The following is a 7,509-nucleotide window of genomic DNA, read 5'->3' on the forward strand; positions in this document are numbered from 1 at the left end:
AGGACAATGTCTAATGACAAATTGGCTAGGACAATACCTGTCAGTCCACTGACTGTGAAAAGGAAGATGAAACCTAAGGCTCACATCAGGGCTGGTGATCATTTAATATTGCCTCCGTGAAGTGTTGCCAGTCAGCTAAATACTTTTACTCCTGTAGGGATAGCAATAATTATAGTGGCTGATGTAAAGTATGCTCGTGGGTCAACGTCCATACCCACTGTTAATATATGGTGAGCTCACACGATAAAACCTAAGAACCCGATTGATACCATAGCTCATACCATACCTATATATCCAAAACGTTCTTTTTTTCCTGAGTAGTAAGTTACAATGTGTGAAATTATCCCAAACCCAGGTAGGATTCAAATGTATACTTTGGGATGTCCAAAGAATCAAAATAAGTGTTGATATAGGACTGGGTCTCCTCCTCCTGCAGGATCAAAGGAAGTTGTATTCAAGTTTCGGTCGGTTAACAGTATGGTAATCCCGGCTTCTAGGACAGGTAAGGACAATAGAAGTAATACTGCTGTGACTAGGCCTGATCATACGAAGAGTGGTGTTTGGTATTGGGTTATGGCGGGCGGTTTTATGTTGATAATAGTAGTAATAAAATTAATGGCCCCGACAATTGAGGATACGCCAGCTAGGTGCAGAGAGAAGATGGTGAGGTCAACTGAAGCTCCTGCATGTGCTAGGTTTCAGCTAAGGGAGGGTACACAGTTCAGCCTGTGCCTGCGCCGGCTTCAACTATTGACGATGCTAGTAGTAATAGGAACGAAAGAGGGAGCAATCAGAAACTTATGTTGTTTATACGGGGGAAAGCTATATCGGGTGCCCCAATTATTAAGGGCACTAGTCAGTTTCCAAATCCTCCAATTATAATGGGTATGACTATAAAGAAAATTATTACAAACGCGTGCGCTGTTACTAGTACGTTGTAGATTTGGTTGTCTCCGAGCAGTGTGCCGGGTTGGCCTAATTCAGCGTGAATTAATAAGCTTAGGCCAGTGCCCACTATTCCTGCTCAGGTGCCAAATAGTAGGTATAAGGTGCCAATGTCTTTGTGGTTGGTTGAAAATAATCAGCGATTTATGAACATAGGTAAAATGACTGAGCAGGCATTAGACTGTAAATCTAAAGACAGAGGTTGAGCCCTCTTTTTGCCAAGTCCCGTGTTGAATGATCATTTTGAATTGCAAATTCAAGGAAGCAGCTTCAACCCTTCCGGGACTTCCCTCCCCTTTTTTTTCTCGAGGCGGGAGAAGTAGATTGAAGCCAGTTGATTAGGGTATTTCGCTGTTAACTAAAAATTCGTGGGAAATGTATCCCTCCAATCTAGTGAGGATTTAGCTTAATTAAAGTGTTTGATTTGCATTCAATTGATGTAAGATATAGTCTTGCAGTCCTTATTGGGCAGGAATTAAGTAAATTGTACTTGCTTAGGGCTTCGAAGGTCCTTGGTGTGGTCTAACCTAAATTTCTAGTCTAGGATTGACAGTATTGGTGTGAGAGGTAGAAGTATTGTGGATATTACGATTATAGTTGGTAGAAGGGTTATTTGTTTCGTGGAGTCAAATTGTCATTTTATTTTCATGTTGTTTGTAGAGGGGAATAAAGTTAGTGCTGTGGAGTAAGTGAGCCATATGTAGAAATACAGGTTGAGTAGTGCTGTGACGGCCATGAGTGTTGGTAGAATAATGGTATTATTTTTTTGTTATTTCTTGAATAATCATTCATTTAAGCATGAATACTGATAGTGGTGGGAATCCTCCTATTGAGAGTAGAGTGAGTATGGTGAGGGTTGTGGTAATAGGTGTTTTGTTTCATGTCTGTGATAGTGATAGTGTGGTGGTAGTTGAGTTTTGAATAAATAGCATGAATATAGTGAGGATTGTTATGATGTAGATTAATAAGTTTAGAATGGTTATGGTTGGGTTATACAGTAAGATGGCTGTTATTCACCCCATATGCGCGATTGACAAGTAGGCCATGATTTTTCGGAGCTGTGTTTGGTTTAATCCACCTCAACCTCCGACTAGGATAGAAAGTATGGATATGGTTAATATTAGGTATAGATTAACTGATGGTGAGATTTGATAAAGGATTGACAGGGGTGCAAGTTTTTGTCATGATAGTAGGATTAGACCTGCGGTTAAGGGGATGCCTTGTGTTACTTCGGGCACTCAAAAGTGGAAGGGGGATAGTCCTAGTTTAATAGCTAGTGCTATTGTTATTATTATGGATGCTGTTGGGTTGAATAGCTTTGTGATGGTTCATTGGCCAGAGTGCAGTAGATTAATGATGACTGCTATTATAAGTAATATGGACGCAGCCACCTGTGTTAGAAACTATTTAGTGGAGGCTTCTATAGCTCGCGGGTAAAGTTTTTTATTATGATGGGGATGTTAGCTATTACGTTTATTTCGAACCCAATTCAGGCTAGCAATCAGTGAGAGCTAGTAATTACGATTGTAGTCCCTAAAATGATGGTTGTTAAGATAATAATAAAGATAACGGGGTTTATTAGTACGGGAAGGATATAAACCAACATTTTCGGGGTATGGGTCCGATAGGTTGTTTACCTGACCTTACTGTAGATTGTAGTGTAATGTGGTAGCACGAAGAACTTTGAATTCTTAAGGGTAGGTTCAATTCCTATGATTCTAGAAATAAGAAGACTTAAACCTCTATTATTTACTCTATCAAAGTAACTCTTTTATCAGACATATTTCTTATGTTTGTGGAGGGATACTTGCTGTTATGATGGGTAGTGAGACATGTCATATACACAAGGCTAGTGTCAGAGGTAAGAAATATTTTCAGAGTAAGTGTATTAGTTGATCGTATCAGAATCGAGGGTAGGATGCTCGAATCCATAGGAAAGATGTTGTTAGTCACAGTGTTTTAACAATGAGATTTGCTGTATATAGTTCTGGTGTGTAGGGGTTGTGGAATGCTCCCAGGAATAGAATAGTTGTGAATATATTTATTATAATGATGTTGGCGTATTCCGCTAAGAAGAATATGGTGAAAGAGCCTGCTGAGTATTCTACATTGAAGCTGGATACGAGTTCTGATCTGATTCTCCTTCTGTTAAATCAAATGGGGCTCGGTTGGTTTCTGCTAGGGTAGAGATGAATCATATCATAACTAACGGTCGTGATGGGAAGAATAGCCATAGTTGTTCTTGTGTTGTGGTTAGTGTTGATAGGGTAAAGGATCCATTTATTGAGAGTACTGATAGGAGGATGATTGCTAGTGTTACCTCATATGAAGTTGTTTGTGCTACTGCTCGTAGAGCTCCAATTAATGCATATTTTGAGTTGGAGGCCCAGCCAGATCATAGAATGGGATATACGACTAGGCTTGATATTGCTAGTATGAATAATACTCCTAGGTTTATGTTGATGAGGGGGTATGGTATGGGCAGAGAGATTCACACTGTGAGGGTCAGGGTCAGGGCTAGGATAGGTGCAATGATGAATACAGTGGTGGAGGATGTGGCTGGTCGCAGGGGTTTCTTAGTGAACAGCTTGATTGCATCGGCAAAAGGTTGGAGCAGGCCATGAGGGCCTACAATGTTTGGTCCTTTTCGGAGTTGCATGTAGCCTAGGATCTTACGTTCTATTAGTGTCAGGAATGCTACAGCTAGGAGGAGAGGGATGGGGAGCATTAAAATGTTAATAATAAACATTTTGTTGGGGAGAGGGTTTGAACCTCTGAGTATAAAGGTTTAAGTTTTACGCAATTGCCGGGCTCTGCCACCCCAACAAAACCCTAGTCTCGGGTAAATTAATTTGTGCTTGCTTATTAAGTTGAGATTAGAATCATTAATTGCTTTGAAGGCGCTTATTTAAAGTGGGCCTTATTTCTCTTGTCCTTTCGTACTGAGAGAAATACGTAATAGATAGAAACCGACCTGGATTGCTCCGGTCTGAACTCAGATCATGTAGGACTTTAATCGTTGAACAAACAAACCCTTAATAGTGGTTACACCATTAGGATGTCCTGATCCAACATCGAGGTTGTAAACCCTATCATTGATATGGACTCTAGAATAGGATTGCGCTGTTATCCCTAGGGTAACTTGTTCCGTTGATCAATTTTTTGGATCAATAAGTGATACTATGCTTTGGCTAGTAGGTCTAGGCATTAATCATTCTCACCAGGGAATTCCTGACTCAATGAGTTTTGACATATACAAACAGCCATGTATACATCCCCACAATCAAGATAAAGAACATTTCCACCACCCCAAAATGCTCCGTTGTGCCTTTTCTCAGTCAATCCCACACCCACCCCATGCCCCAGGCAATCAGTGGTCTGCTTTCTGACACTATTTTCCTTATTATTATTTATTTATTTTTTGGCTGCGTCGGGTCTTAGTTGCGGCACACGGGATCTTCATTGAGGCATGCGGGATCTTTCATTACAGCACGCCATCTCTTCATTGCAGCGCTCGGGCTTCTCTCTTGTTGTGGCACGTGGGCTCCAGGGTGCATGGACTCTGTAGTTTGTGGCACACGGGTTCTCCAGTTGAGGTCCCCAAGCTCAGTAGCTGTGGCACACGGGCTTAGTTGCCCCGCAGCATGTGGGATCTTAGTTCCTCGACCAAGGATGGAACCTGCATCCTGTGCACTGGAAGGTGGATTCTTTACCACTGGACCACCAGGGAAGTCCCCTCTGACACTAAGTGTAATTGCTTTACAATGGTGTGTTAGTTTCTGCTTTATAACAAAGAGAATCAGCTATACATATACATATATCCCCATATCTCCTCCCTCTTGTGCCCTCTGACACTATTAATTACATTCTTCTTTCCTAGAATTTCATAAAAATGGAATCATACAATATGTACTCTTCTGTGTCTGGCTTCATATATCATCTACTGTGAAGTTTCCATTCAAATGTTTTGCTCTTCTTTTTTGTTTTGTTATTGAGTTTTTAGAGTTCTTTATACATCTGGATACAAGTCTTTGACTTTGCAATGTGTATTGCAAATATTTTTTCTCAGTTTGTGGCTTGCCTTTTCATTTTGCTAATGATGTCTAAGAGTAGATTTTAATTTATTTCAACACTTTTTTTCTTTTATGGTTCATGCTTGTTCTGTTCTATTAAAGAGATCTTTGCTCATCCTAAAGACAAAAATTTTCTCCTGCGTTTTCTTCTAGGGAGATTTATAGTTTTATAGTTTAATAGTTTTAGTTCCACATTTAGGTCTATGATCTATTTTTTAAATTAATTAATTATTTATTTATTTTTTGTCTGTGTTGGGTCTGCGTTGCGGTGCACGGGCTTCTCATTGCAGTGGCTTCTCTTGTTGTGGAGCACGGGCTCTAGGTGCGAGGGCTTCAGTAGTTGCGGCACACGGGCTTAGTTGCTCCGAGGCATGTGGGATCTTGCCGGATCGAGCCCATGTCCCCTGCACTGGCAGGCGGATTCTTAACCACTGCACCACCAGGGAAGTCCCTATGATCTATTTTGAATTAGTTTTTGTGTGGGGTATGAAGTAAGGATCAAAACCCATTTTTTTCCCAAATGGATGTCCAGCTGTCCCAGCTTCATTTGTCTAAAAGCCTATCCTTTTCTCATTGAATTTTCTTGACCCCTTTGTCACAGCTCAATTGACTATATATGTGTGGATCTCTTTCTGGGCCCTATTCTGTTCCATAGATCTATGTTTTGACATATGTTCCTATTCTAATGCTAATATTATCCTGTCTTGTAAGTCCTCTGAGCTCATTCTTCTTTTTCAAAAGTGTATTGGCTATTCCAGGTTGTGTTGGTGAGGATGTGGAGAAATTGGAACACTTGTGCATTGCTGATGGTATCAGGGTAATACCAATCACTTTACAAAGTGAGTTGGGAAGTGTCCCCTCCTCTGTTTTCTCTCACCACATTAAAGATGTTCCTTCACTGTCTTTTTGCTTGCTTTGTTACCAGCAAGAAATCTGTTGTCATCCTTATCTTTATTTCTCTGTATGTAACATATCTATTTTTTTTTCCTGACTGCTTCTAAGCTTTTTTTTTTTACCACTGGTTTTGAACAATTTGATAATGATGGGCTTTGATTTTTTTTTTCATATTTTTTGTGCTTGAGGTAGGTTGAACTTCTTAGTCTGAGGGTTTATAGTTTTCATCAAATTTAGAAAAGCTTTTTGTTGTTGGTGGTGATGGTGGTGGGTATTTTTTTTTAATAAATGTATGTATTTATTTTTGGCTGCACTGGGTCTTCGTTGCTGTGCGCGGGCTTTTCTCTAGTTGCCGCGAGCAGCGGCTACTCTTCGTTGTGGTGTGCGGGCTTCTCATTGTGGTGGCTTCTCTTGTTGCGGAGCAGGGGCTCGAGAGCACGCGGGCTTCAGTAGTTGTGGCACTCGGGCTCAGTAGTTGTGACACACAGATTCTAGAGCGCAGGGTCAGTAGTTGTGGCGCACGGGCTTAGTTGCTCCGAGGCATGTAGGATCCTCCCAGACCAGGCCTCGAACCCGTGTTCCCCGCATTGGCAGGCGGATTCTTAACCACTAAGCCACCAGGGAAGCCCCCACTCTTTTTTTTTTTTTTTTTGGCCTCATTGTGCGGCTTGTGGGATCCCCGACCAGGGATCCAACCCATGGCCCCTGCAGTGGAAGCTCGGAGTCCTAACCACTGGACCGCCAGGGAATTCCCAGCATCGTTTTTCTTGACTTCTAAACCACTCTTTCCAGAACGCTCCCAGATTCTCTTGCACACCCTCTTCCAGCCAGGTCTTCCATGCTCTGCCCAGCAAAAATCCCTGCTCTCTCCTCGATCTCTCCGTCTGCTGAGGACCTCAGAAGTCCCATGGCTGTCACAAGGAAGAAAATTTGCATCCTGATCTCGGCCCATCCCTTGGGCAGCTCCCTTTCCGGTCCCCATTATCAACTATTCCAAACATTAACCTCCATTTTAAAGCCTCTACATCCATCCACACCCTCAACAGAGCACCTGGTCTCCTGCTCCCCATAAAAATAGAGACCAAGGAAGAGGTTCTCAAACCTCAGGAGACCTCAGCAGTGCCAAAGCCCCATGACATCGTAAGATAAACTTGCAGTCTTTGATTCAATAAAATGTATTTTAGTGACTATTTATTGTATACTTACTCTGCTGGGCCCTTTATGTTCAGTAGTTATTTATTTCTCACAAACACCAATTGAAAGAGGTGTTGTTATTCACATTTTATAGATCAGGAAATTGAGGTTCAGAGAAGTTAAATTACTTGCCCAATCATATAGCTAATAAGTGGCGGAGTAAGGATTCTTTCTGGAACATTACTTTTATTCAATAGTATGTTAAAACATTTTTAAGACAGACATGATTCCTTTAAACTTAAAAAATAAAGAAAAGTAAAGAAATAACAATGTAAAATAAATTCTATTTATAAAGCAATATTGAAAGAATTGAAAGTATATCATTCGTTACACTAAATGTGAGGGACTGGATACCTGCAATAAAAGGTAAACTGCCAGATAAGGTTAAAAAAAACCAAACCAG

This window comes from Balaenoptera ricei, chromosome 8 (assembly GCF_028023285.1).
Source record: "Balaenoptera ricei isolate mBalRic1 chromosome 8, mBalRic1.hap2, whole genome shotgun sequence".
Taxonomy (NCBI): domain Eukaryota; kingdom Metazoa; phylum Chordata; class Mammalia; order Artiodactyla; family Balaenopteridae; genus Balaenoptera; species Balaenoptera ricei.